The 13,550-nt window shown below is 30.4% G+C and overlaps 1 long non-coding RNA gene across 1 annotated transcript in view; it reads right to left on the bottom strand.

Moving 5' to 3' along the window:
* Positions 1-10,622, bottom strand: part of LOC139427066 (uncharacterized) — a 72,186-nt gene extending 61,564 nt beyond the window's left edge. The window contains exon 1 of the long non-coding RNA XR_011638227.2: positions 10,479-10,622. This is a non-coding gene — a long non-coding RNA (uncharacterized LOC139427066). The remainder of the gene's footprint in view (positions 1-10,478) is intronic.
* Positions 10,623-13,550: the final 2,928 nt, after the last annotated feature.

The following is a 13,550-nucleotide window of genomic DNA, read 5'->3' as shown; positions in this document are numbered from 1 at the left end:
ATTCCTTAAAGTAAAAACAAAGGAAAAAAATAATTAATCTTTTGGCATGTATTTACCATATTTAAATTTTATTTTTATTTGTGAAAGTTAAAGAATTATTGCGACTGTGTAATTTAATTTCGTCCCCCTCAAAAATTGGGTCCCTGTGAAGCCTACGCAGTATAGTAAAAATTTAAAGTTCGAACTCAGTCATTGAATGTGAATTATGCATTTTTGTCTAACGAATAAGATTCTGAATTAAGACAATGGAATTCCATTTTCCTCCATCCTCAAAATTCCTTAAAATCGTCATCTATCTTGCTTTCTTTCTTTTTTTTTTTTAACAATAACCGCCAAATTCCGTACATATTCAATTGTTACAAAAAAGAAAAAGAAAAAATGCTTATCAAATGGTTCCATGCAAGGAAAAATATTGTCCACAAAAAGTGTTTCACTATTCATTACCAAATTCCACACTTGTCTAGTGTCTTTGTGACTCTTGTTGTAGGAAGAACGGGGTCATACGCGACTATTTTTAAGAAATCGGTGGTTCTCTCTCCCGTCCGATAAGCGAAAAGGCAAAAGTGCCTGAAATTCAATCTTACAGTGAGAGGGTCTCGAAGATAAAATGAAAAAGGGAAAGCCGCTACTCCCCCCTTCTTTTCTTCGAGATAAAAGAACTGCTTGTGTGAGCAGGAGGGGGGAACGTGTTTGGAGAGTTCTCGATGCGTGGGAGTGGCTCGGGCATCAATCTCATGCTTGCGCAGCCATCAAAAAATTGCTCTATCTTCACTCATGCTCCTGGAGAACTCTTTTTTGATAGCTTTATCACCGAATACCCCTTGTTTTCTTCCCCCATAAAAAAAAGTTTTATTCAAAGTTTCGAGTGGGTTTTAAAATATTGCATTAACATTTTTAAGTATTTAACATTAGAGGACATAGATTAGTCCTGTTTTTTTTATAAATTCAATTTTCTCCTTGTCTAATTCAACGGATTTTTCTGATGGGATGAACAAAAAAAAGATGAAAATAATGATAAAAGACCTAAATTATAATTAAAAAAAATATCCTCTAAAAATGTTGCTTTCTTACAATTGTTTATTGATTAAATTTGACGACTGAATTTGATTACATAGAAACGATCAAGAAAATATTCAGTGTGTGCCTGTATCCTTTATTTTGGCACATTCTACTTAATATAGATTAAAGAGATTTTTTTTCTTTAAATTTTCCTTTAATCGAATTTTTTAACTATTATTCTTATCATTTTACGAAAAATTTGGTTTACATGGTGTGAATCGTAAAATTTTATGGAACTGTAATTTTTCCTGGTGCCTCGCTCTGTTTTATTTGAATTTTTTATTCCTTAAGCATATGAGGCACATATCTATGAATTATTGCACCGAAAAATAAGTATGCTTATTTTCTAAAAAAATATTTAATTCAATAAATTTATACCGAAGCGAATAAAGTTTACTGCTAGGTAGACCAATTGAAATATTGCTAATTATGATTTGAAAAAAAATAGTGAAATCACCAATCGATTCAATCAATAGTGAAAAGAAAAATATTAATGGCTATTTTAAGGAATTATAAGGCTGGTAGAAAATGCCAATTCTATTGTCGTAACACTAAATCTTATTCGTTAAAGGTTCTTGCTTCATTATCAACTTCTTTGCATTCGAATTTAAGCCTTTTAATTCTTTTTTCTTTTAAATTATAGTTGTAAATTTTGACTCATAAAAGAAGATTCAGAATATAAAATCACTTTTCTAGATTCTAAGAAGCTTTTTAATTTAAGAAAATTCAGAAGCTTTCTAAATTTTAAGATCTGAATGGTAATTTTACATCAGTTTCACTATTCACTTAAGTGAATTTTGCATCGACTTTTATCTTTTGCTTTTTTTAGGTTTTTTTATCGGGTGTTTTTTTTTCTGGTGCCTTTTTTGGTACTTTTTCCGGTGTTTTTTCCACTGTTTTTATTCTAGGTTTCTTCCCAGTGCTTTTATTCCCGGTGCTTTGTTCCGAGATTTATAGAAATATCGAAAAGGTGTTTACAAAAAATATTTTAGCATTAAATGCCGCTTATCGAAAAAAAAATTTTTTTTTTTGCAAAAAAGATAAGTGTTCTATAATTGACTCGGAAATATAAGAGTTTTTAAAATGTCCCTCTACATGGGTTCTTATTAAACTTCCTTAATAATATTGGTGTTTGAAATACTTTAAAATAAAAGTAATTTTTTTAATATTTATTACTATGTTATTATTTATTTATTTTCCGCGGAAAAAAGATATTTTTTTAAATTCATAGTGAAATTCATATGAATTTTTTGGAAAGTACATTAAAAAGAAACTACTTTAAATAATGCCGAACGTACAAAAGATGTAAAATAAATAAATGGAGCATTATCAACTACAAAAATTTAAGGAAGAATTAAAATTCGATGCTTTTTTTAAAAATTGTGTACCTAGGTAAATTAGAAAATAAATTTAATTGTATACTATATTTCAAAATAACTGCAATTTCAGAAATAAACTAACAAATATTGCAAGTAATAGCAAAAATTATGCATCTGCAAGCGACAAATTCATTTTACTACATCATAGATCGTTATTCTAAATTTCCGACTTCATTCTAAAGAAGATAAGAATGAAAGGATGGTGTAAAGATCATTGGTAATCACATTTATTCAAGAACTGCAAGAAACTTGAATCAAGACATTGATGCCTCCAAGCTAGATAACCCGAGATTTACAACCTCTTGACGATTTTTAAGGGTATGGGAAGAAGAATTATATCTTTTGAGAGAAGATAAAATGATTAGTATTTAAAGGACAGGCTTCATAATATGACTTACAATCGGTAAGTCATAGCAACAGCTTGAAAGTCGTATATGAAGCTGTATGAATCATATGATCAGAGTATTCACAAATATGATCTCTTAGCAATTATTTATTATGTGATAGATTTAATTTCAAGTAATGCAGTTTTTACGCAAAGTCTTTTTTTAAAATAAATATTCTAGTTCTGTTTACAGTTTATTTAAAAATGATAAAAAAAATTTTTGAATCAGATTACAGCTACTAAGTTATCTATATTTGTAACTATAAGTATATTGTGTAACTATATTGTGCATATATTACCACAACTTTATCTATATTGTGTACTAGCTAGTTAATAACTATATGATAAACTATTATGTGCTCTTATATCACGTATAGTTTCTTACGTGGAAAAAAAAAGCATCGGAAAAAGAACCGAAAAAAAATACAAAAAAATCAATTCTTATGATATATTATTGATAAATCAGAATAATTTTGCTTAAGTATAGAGTTTCTTTGTAATCTTTATATATACTTTCTTATATAATTTCAATTCATGCTTGAACAAAGGAAAATGTTCAAGAAATCAACGTTTTAAAGCATTTTAATATTAATAACTCAAAATAATAATTACCGGTGTAATTTTATTTCTTTTACCTTAACAAAATGGGTATTTCTAAAATGATATTATTGATCTCTGACATTTAATATTAATTTGCAGTGTATAGATTATAAAAAAAAATTGACGTTAATAATAAAAAATATTTAACTACTTTTGTTTTTACTTAGTTGGAATTAAGTTCACTTGTTTATTATAAATCAATACTTATTAGATCTTAATATTAATCAAAATAAAAAAATGTTAAGATTATTTACTTCAGACTCTGTTTTTTGGGTAAAATAAGTTCTATTTTGATTACACTTGCTTTTTTTAAAATCAATAAGTTTAAAAACTAATTTTATTACTTGTTGATACTTACCCCTTTGCCTATTTAAAATGCACATGTATCGACTCTGAGATCATTTTATGACCATTATGTATTTTCAATTAAATTATGTGTTCAAATTTGTATGTCCTTAAACAGTCGTAAATTTTTTTTTTAAATTCTTCAAATCAAAACGTTAATAGTTCTGAAGCTTCCAATATTTTTATTACATATTGTGCAAAATATAATATTATGCCCCATCTTTGCACTAATTTTTATTTACAAATGAAGTGAATTCGAACACCTTTCAATTCGAATAAGATCCACCTTGATTTTAGGGGAAAGGGCAGAAAAAAAAGTTCTTTTTTTTCTTCCTTTTCCTACAAAGATCTTTTCAAAAATACATTTTGAAGTAAAATTAAATTGTGTACTTTTATTCGGGAAACGTTGTTCAACTAATGCAATTCTTAAATTTAAATAATTACATCTATAAAATAATAAAATATTACAACAATTATTATAATAATGTAAAAAGTACCAACACTACTTCATTGTTATCAGTGTTCAATTCTATTATAATAGTTCCTTCAGTAAAAATTTTAAAGATTGTTAACGCGAATTGCTATAATTCTGAATTAAACTGAAAAAAAGTGCTAAAATTACGTGAATTATACTAATAACTTAAGCAAAACATTGTGATAAAGTGTTTATAAAAACTATATTTTAGGTTGAAATATCGTTAAAAATCTCTTAACTCACGAACTGTTAAGTCTTTGGGTATGTTTGTAAGTATTTATTACCTCATTACTTTACTTTGCAATTAAATAATACAGGAAAAAAGTATTTGGGAAAAAAAAACACGCAAATTTGCATGAAAGTTTTTTTGTATAAAAAGTAAAATAAATTTTTTTTTCTCCTAAGTTTTTTTTAATTAAATCATGATTTTCTATGATTTAACTTTAAAAAATGTATGGTAATACCACTGGAAATATTTAAAAAATACGAATGAAAGGAGTAGTGAATAAATTTTCATGAACTTTTTTTACTTTTGACGTACCTTTCGCATTAAATTTTAATTAAAAAAATTAACTGAATTAAATTTTATTAAATTATTATTAAATAATAAAATAAAATGCACTTTAAATTTTAACTAAAAAAAAGTATAGGCTCTTCCTATTGCGTTTTAGAAAATTTTTAAAAAGAAATGTGTAATTTCAACTTCATTGACCAGAATAGGCATTTTTCAAACTTTCACTGCGCTATATTATTAAAAAAGTTACTTACGATTGTTTAACAGTGATACTTTCTTAGAATAATTATGACATCTCATTCTTGTGTTTCTTTAGAATTAATCACTGCGCACGAGATATTTCTAAACTTATTGCTAACACCAAGATATGTCTATTAAAAGTTTTAAATATAAAATTAGCAAAAGCTCTTCCAATTACGGTTAAGAAATTTTTTTAAAAAGTATCTAAACACAAGTTCATTGATATCAGAAAATATATTTTAAGATTTTTTGTAAACTGATAACGCTTTGAATGCTGTTTCAAAAGAGTTTAACTGTCAATGAAGTTGTGGTCGGAGGATTTAATTTTCACATATAAGTTAATTATTGTTATTCATTCTATTTGGTAATATTTTTCGAAATATATAAAATACAAGATCGTCACTTCAATCAAATAAGAGATTTATAACATGCAGTATTTAAGAATTTCAGTGGTTCAATTGTTTTGTTCTTTTTTGTCCACACTGTCTAAAATGTTGGTGTAACTGCCACCATTTTCGGTGTTCAGGTAAACAAAAACTTTTTTGCACATAACTATAGCTATGGTCCAAAAAATTATATAAATTTGCCAAAATAACAATTGCTTGAGGGAATTTTAGTGTGAATATATTACTAAAAATGTGCTTGTTTTTTAAACGAAATATTTTTGCTATGACGTCATAAAATGATTCGAATGAGCATGGAAATTTGTGTTGTCAGTAAGTAAACAAACAAACAAGAAATGAGTAATTAAATGAACAAAAATAACAGAAAAAGCAAATAAAAAAATTTGACTACATACACTGTAAAAATGTTTAGCTTACCTCAACACCAAAAATGGTGGCAACTATGAACCAAAACTTTTTTACTGCGTATTTGAAAAATGTAGTTCTATTTAACTATTTTATTATTTCATCTAACTTCTTAAGAAACTAATAATAAAAACAAATCTACATTATTTAGTAGAACTCTTATTTCAAACCATCAATATTATTACATGAAGTTAAATAAAATAAAATCCACTCAGCAGTGTTTTCAAAACAATAATTAACTGTTACAAAACAATACTTGACTGTTAATTACTTTAAAATGTTTATTATTTTAAAGTTGAAATTGTTTCGGAGTTTGTTAGAACCATTTAATTAATATTCATTAAGCAAATGCGATTATTACATTCAAATAAAAGTTAGAGCAATCGGAGCAATCGGATATTTGACTGTAATTGCTTCATGACCTTTCAAGACGAATAGTGACAAAAATATCGAGATCATAAACCAGCTGCCCAAGAAGCTATCCCATGAGCCTTCTTTCTTTTTAGTAATTATTCATTTTAAAAGTAAATAAAGTCACTTTTAAAACCAGCCGGGAAATGATTTTCATCAAATGTAAACTAATACACGCGTATCCCCTTATTCGCCTAAACATCCTGTAATTATTTCTTGCTAAAATTAACTCGCTTTTTAAGTAGTTGGTTGAAATTTCTAATGCTTTTACAATCACTTCCTGTCAATAAAGTGCCTAACAGCAATTATTAACAAGATAGGTAACTGCGCAAATCATGAAGTGTCCGTAAACAAACAAATAAGCAAGAAATGAGTAATTAAATGAACAAAAATAACAGAAAAAGCAAATAAAAAAAAATGTGACTACATACACTGTAAAATTTTTTAGCTTACCTCAACACCAAAAATGGTGGCAACTATGCACCAAACCTTTTTTACTGCGTACTTGAAAAATGTAGTTCTATTTAACTATTTTATTATTTCCTCTAACTTCTTAAGAAACTAATAATAAAAACTAATCTACATTATTTAGTAGAACTCTTATTTCAAACCATCAATATTACTACATGAAGTTAAATAAAATAAAATCCACTCAGCAGTGTTTTCAAAACAATAATTAACTGTTACAAAACAATACTTGACTGTTAATTACTTTAAAATGTTTATTATTTTTAAGTTGAAATTGTTTCGGAGTTTGTTAAAGCCATTTAATTAATATTCATTAAGCAAATACGATTATTACATTCAAATAAAAGTTAGAGCAATCGGATATTTGACTGTAATTGCTTCATGACCTTTCAAGACGAATAGTGAAAAAAATATCGAGATCATAAACCAGCTGGCCAAGAAGCTATCCCATGAGCCTTCCTTCTTTCTTTTTAGTAATTATTCATTTTAAAACTAAATAAAGTCACTTTTAAAACCAGCCGGGAAATGATTTTCATCAAATGTAAACTAATACACGCGTATCCCCTTATTAGCCTAAACATCCTGTAATAATTTCTTGCTAAAATTAACTCGCTTTTTAAGTAGTTGGTTGAAATTTCTAATGCTTTTACCATCACTTCCTGTCAATAAAGTGCCTAACAGCAATTATTAACAAGATAGGTAACTGCGCAAATCATGAAGTGGATTGCTATTGTAAACATTTAATTTTTTCCCACTTACGTCAATGCAAACATTAATATCAATTCTTAGCGATTTTGCCAAAGTATGTTTTTAAAGTATATGTAACATGCATGTCAAAAATACCGTACACAAATTAAATGCGACTCGTGAATTAATTGACAGTGGTTCCCGAGGACTTATATGAAATTGAATTTTTCAAACAATTATTTCGCATTTATTTGGCTTTTGTTTATTCCGATGAAAATATATTTTTTTAAATGAAAAATGAAGAAATGAGGAATTGATCTGGTGATTGATTAAATGATGAATTGATATTACAGATCAATAAACGAGGAATTGGTCTAATAGATCGATAAACGATGAGTTGATCTAATAGATGAATACATGAGGAATTGATATGATAGTAATAAATGAGGAATCAATCTGATAAATCGATCAAGTAAATTTGTGAAATAAATAAAGAAATGATGAATATATCTGATAAACAAATAAATAATTAATTGATTTGATTAATGAATAAATTGATTAACTCATCAGAGGAATAAATTATGAAATAATATGATGGAAAAAAAACGATGTCTTAATAATAATTGAGGAATAAATAATAAAGAGGAATAAATCTGAAAGAAAGAAAAAACACGATTATATTTATTCCAATTAATCGATAATAATTATATAATGAAATATATGTTTCAGATTAAAGAATTATAAACATAAAAAAAAGTACCACTGATATGTGAAATGAATTTAAATGTATTATAATTACTGATATATAATTGTTTATAAGTAGACTTAAAAAGAAGTTCCGATTACTAAAAATATAAATATTAATAGTAATAATCATTTTGTAATAGTCATTTAATAAATAATTTTTAACAAATAAATAATCATTTTGGTATCTGTTCGATAAAAAAATTGTCAGGAAGGGTTATTTTGACAAGAATTACATTTGATGAACGGTTCTAAACTGTGGTCATTATACAGTAGAGTGTTCCATAAAAATACTTTTTAAAAAGCAATGACACCAATAAAAGAAAATTGCACACATTAGGGAATTAAAATTAATATTTAAGCTTAGTAAAACAAAAAAGATAATAAAATTTGACAAATCATTAAGAAGGAAAGTGTGTCTGTAAAAAATATCCAATCCTGTTTGATTACGGGAGGGTACGGAGAAGATATATAGAACGTTTGTTAGAAGCGATTGTTGGAATGCTTTCAACTAAATTGGTTTTGGAATTTTGTACGCCCGCTTTTCCTAAAAGTGATTTGTCGGATTTTGATACAGTTTGTATTTTTCATTGCTCAAATCTAAGTTTGCGACCTCAAATGTGCAATTTCTTGACTTCATTTTTCACAAGGATTCTTACGTTTATTCAAAAAAAAAAAAAAAAAAAAAAAAAAAAAAAAAAAAAAAAAGGGGAAAAAAAAACATTCTGTACAATAAAACTGCATTATTTTTTATTTTACTTTTCCAAGTATTGGTAGAAATCTGTCTTCATGGCAGACTTTTTGATGGAACTAACGCGCATTTGCGTTACATAGAGAGGAAAACCACAAAAACCTTCCACGGTTAGTCCGAAGGCAAGGAGACTAACTCAAGATCCGTCTACCACTGAGGATATTTTACGTCAGCAGTGTGAAGCGGAATTTGTATCAACCATTCACAGCAGGGATTCGAACCTGGTTCACCTCCTTGGAAGATGAGTGCTCTCTTCTCTGAGCCACCACGGCTCAAACTGCGAAATTGATATTAGGTCACAGAATTGAAATGAAATTAGAAACAGGGTGAGATGGCATATCTGGAACCCTCGGTGACTCGGGGGAGACAGCTCTCTCCTCCCCAGGTTCGAAAGCCAGTAATGACTGATCGATACGAAATCTGCCCCTGGCTCGCACTGACCATAGTGCTGACGAAACATATTCGCAGAGATAGACTGATCTTAAATTAGAATCTTCTTGCCGTCAGGCTACCTTGTGAGGTATTCGCTGCTTTTCTCTCCATGTAACGCAAATACGTATTAGTTCCATCAAAGAGTCTTTCTCTAAGGCTAGTTTGTTCAATGCTTGATCTAGGTGTTACCTTGTCTTCTGAATAGGGTTCAATATTACAAGGCTACTGAGTTAAAAACTGGTAGTCGTAAATTTTCAATTTGGTCAGCTGTTCAATGCCTGTTATAAAATAAAATATAAAAAAGTCGTGTTTACTCACAGAAAGTACGTTTTTGATTCTGATTTCGTAACTTTAAATACTATCTGCACTAATTAATTATCATATTTGAGTTCACCAACTCGAACCATAAGAACTGAGTCCTAGAAGGTGAGGATTTAATTACTAGATCAAAATTTTTTCTGAATGGTCCATTTTTTTTTAGTACTGTACGTACTATAAAGCTACGTTTCATTGATTAAGAATAATGATGAAAAAAGATGAATTACAGTAATTTAATCCGTTGAATGAAATGTAAATTCAGATTTTTTTTTTACAATTATTGAACTCTTGTTAAAAAAAAAAAAAGAAAAACCTAAGTGGTTGTGATTATTATTTTCATTTTCGTAAGCGAAAATTCAGAATTTTGGAATATATAATTGGATTCTACGCTTGAATATTTGTTTACTTCTATAACACTTCGATTCTTTTCATCAAATTTTCATACAAATATGAAAATACTTTATAAATGTGACACTAAATACAAGACTGAAAATTTTCAAATTGAAATAGCCTGAAAATTGAAATAATCTGAAAATTTTCAAATTGAAATCTTTGATTTAAATAAATTTCTCCCAAAAATGTTTGTTTTTAAATGTGGAATCAAATTAAAACGTAACCAATTTTTATGTTATTATATAGCTGGGGTTTTAAAAATTATTTGTTGATTTATTTTGTTTGTTTATACAAACAAAACCCTAATCGTCTGTTATATAAAATTTCAGATAATTTGGCGTAATGGCCAAGAGAGTTTAAGATAAAGAAATTTAGATAAGTTGTTCTTTGCTTACAATTTTACAGCGAATGTTTTCTTTATAAAGATAAACTCATCTACCAAATAAATGAAAGAAAAAAAATACTAACTTGTTTCGTTCCAATTATAGCTGAGATTGTAAATTTCGTCTCTTGTCACTGATAAAAAGGGCTCATGTAAAAAGAAAAAAATTCTTCCTCTCCAATTTTCTGTAAGATAAAGTACAAAAACCAAGGATGTAAGAAAGCAAGATGAACGACTCTCATTTTTGAAAAGATTTACTTTAATGTGTTTTATTAGTAAATACATTTACCTTTTTAATTATATCAGAAGGACTAAGAATTACATTTTGTTTTTTTATTTATTTATTATTACACATACCTATGCAAGCTTGTGTGCTTATTGTGTCCCGCAGTGAATTGAAGACTCTTCCCAATTGAACACTGAAGTCAAGCATCACTGACTGCTGTCAGTAAGTGTGTGGGTGACCACTTTGATCAGCCTGCATAGGGACCGAGGGTGCACGGTATTGATCCTCGTTAAACTGTTATACCGTAAAGGGCTCGACTTCGCACGCAGGTTGTCGGGTTAGCAAAGTGGGTAGCCATCCCCTCTGGAGAAGATCAACATTGTGATGGCATGTCTTCGGATTATCCTCAGTGATGTTTTCTAGACGTTTGCCAATAGCCCATTGTGCGGCTCTAGTGTACGCACGTGTGCTTATTGCAAAGTAAGGCTTCTAAGCCTTGTCAAGTTGAAGAACATAGCAAAAGAAGGTGAGGGACATCACAAAGCTGCACTTTACGAGGCTACGGTTTTCAAACTCGCTACCTCCACGTTAGGTGGCTGGACAAGACCACTCGACTGGATTGGCCCTACAACATCTTCGATAGATTTGGATCGAAAATGCGATGAGCTTTCTGTAACGAAATCAATATGAGTTCTAGAACTCTCCAGTGCCTAGAATTGTATAAGAGTGTAAATAGTAAGGAGGTAGTAGTAGTAGTACTTTATTTACGTTGTACTAGTGCTGCTTCGCGCGCAGGTCGTCGGGCTACCGAAGCGGGGGTGCCACCCCCTCCGCAGAGGATCAAAATTGTGATGGCATGTCTTCGGATCATCCTCCGGGATGTTTCCCAGACCGTCGCCAATAGCCCATTGTGCAGCTCTAGTGCGACGTTAATTAAGAACAACAAGAACAACAACTACTAGTGCTGCACAATGAGTTGTTGGTGACGGTCTGAGAAACTGCTGGACTTCTACTTGATAGAGACTTTTAAGTCGTACAAATGTAATTACGTACACAAGTCTGCATGATGTGTGCCAATAAATTAAAAAAAAAACAAATAAATAATGATATTTATTTATTAATTATTATAACTAAGTAATTTAAAGAAGGGAAGCACCAGTATACAGACAGGGTTCCGCTGCAATTCGAACCCGCTACCTCCATGCTATAGAATGTTTGGTGGAGTGAAAAAAAACACTAAAAACTGCAATAAAAGTTCTATGCGGATCTTTGAAAACTCACTGCTTCTTCTTCCTAATTTAATATTTTGAGAACAGAAGTTCCTCGAATAAGTAATCTAACAGAAATAACTTTTTTTTTGAATAATTGCAAAGATAAAGAGATGAGTTTTCGAATGCTCTGGGCATTGCTAGCAAAGTAGTTAGAGAATCGGACTTCGGTCCGGAGGGGCCGGGGTTCGATCCTCGACTCCGTTAGACTCACCGAGTGCGTGCGACATTCGTGCTCGTAAAATCTGTGCAATCGAAAGCCCTGTGGTCGGTTGCTAAGCAGTATCATGGGTACAGGGATCTAGAAAAAATTTCCTCTTCAGATCTGTGTCTAAATTGCAGAGGGGCCTCCCTGGCCGAGCGGTATCACTCGCCAAACACTCTGTTAAGCTTGGAGGTGACGGGTTTGAATCCCGCCGTAACCTTGGATGTATTCTTCGTGATGTTCTTCTCTGTGTTGTGTTGTGGTCCCGCAGTGGACTTATCGTTAAGATACGGTTCTCAGCAGATCACCGAAGTCAAGCATCACTGCCTGCAGTCAGTGTGCGGGTGGGTGACCACTTGGATCAGTCTGTGTAGGGACCGAGGGTGTGCGGTATTAACCCTCGTTAAACTGTTCTACCGTAAAGTGCTCGACTTCGCATGCAGGTCGTCGGGCTACCAAAGCGGGGGTGCCATCCCCTCTGAAGAGGATCAAAATTGTGATGGCATGTCTTCGGATCATCCTCAGGGATGTTTCCCAGACCGTCACCAATAGCCCATTGTGCAGCTCTAGTGCGACGTAAATTAACAACAACAACATCTACTTGACAAAGGTTTATAAGCCTTAATTGAGCACACAAGCCTGAAAATGTATGTTGTACCAATAAACAATAAATTCTCCAAAAGTATTGGAACCACCAAATGCTAGTTTTTAATTTTTCTAATCTTCCTCTCCAAAAGTGTTTTGGAAAATATTTAATTTTGATCTCTACTGTAAACTTGTTTCGCTTCTTCAAGAACAGCGTGCACTCTCATCACCTCATCGTCATCATCTTCAGCATCAACAACTCAACTCACAAAAATACACCTTACAGCAAGGGGGATAAAAGCGAGTAGCAGAGATCCCCCCCACATCATCATCAACATCAACATCATCAACAATAAATTGAGGAAGTGGCCTTTCACAAAATTGTGATGGCATGTCTTCGGATCCTCCTTTCAAAAATTTTATTACTGGTTTTTTTTTTTTAACTTTCTGAGAATGTTGGTCAGTAACTCTGACTACACATTTCACTCGTTTTTTCAGGTACTTTTTAAGCAATTTGTGTTGCAACGAATTTATAAGTAGTTCTATGTATCTGCAAAAAATCTTTGCCTTGTGCGTTTCGTATTTGATTCATATCAATTGCATAAAAAGGTGGCCTTGACGAGTACAGGAAGATATAAGTTTATGCTGGAAAAAGAGTTTAAAAGTAAGTGATGCACAAATTCTAAGAAATTATTTAACCTGTAACTCAAAACATCTATTACCAAACATCTATGTCATTTATACAGCGATATTGAGAGCTCACTTCACAGTTAAAGAATTAAGACCTCTCAGGACGGTGACATGATTTTATCAACAAAAAAAAATTAAGTGGATAAAAAACTATTAATATTTTTATGCAGAATTAAAGACCATA

The sequence above is a fragment of the Parasteatoda tepidariorum genome, chromosome 11 (genome assembly GCF_982258835.1).
Source record: "Parasteatoda tepidariorum strain Cologne lab strain chromosome 11, Ptep-v5.0, whole genome shotgun sequence".
NCBI lineage: Eukaryota > Metazoa > Arthropoda > Arachnida > Araneae > Theridiidae > Parasteatoda > Parasteatoda tepidariorum.
Note: the sequence above shows the minus strand (reverse complement) of the source record. Positions and strands in the feature narration are given on the sequence as shown.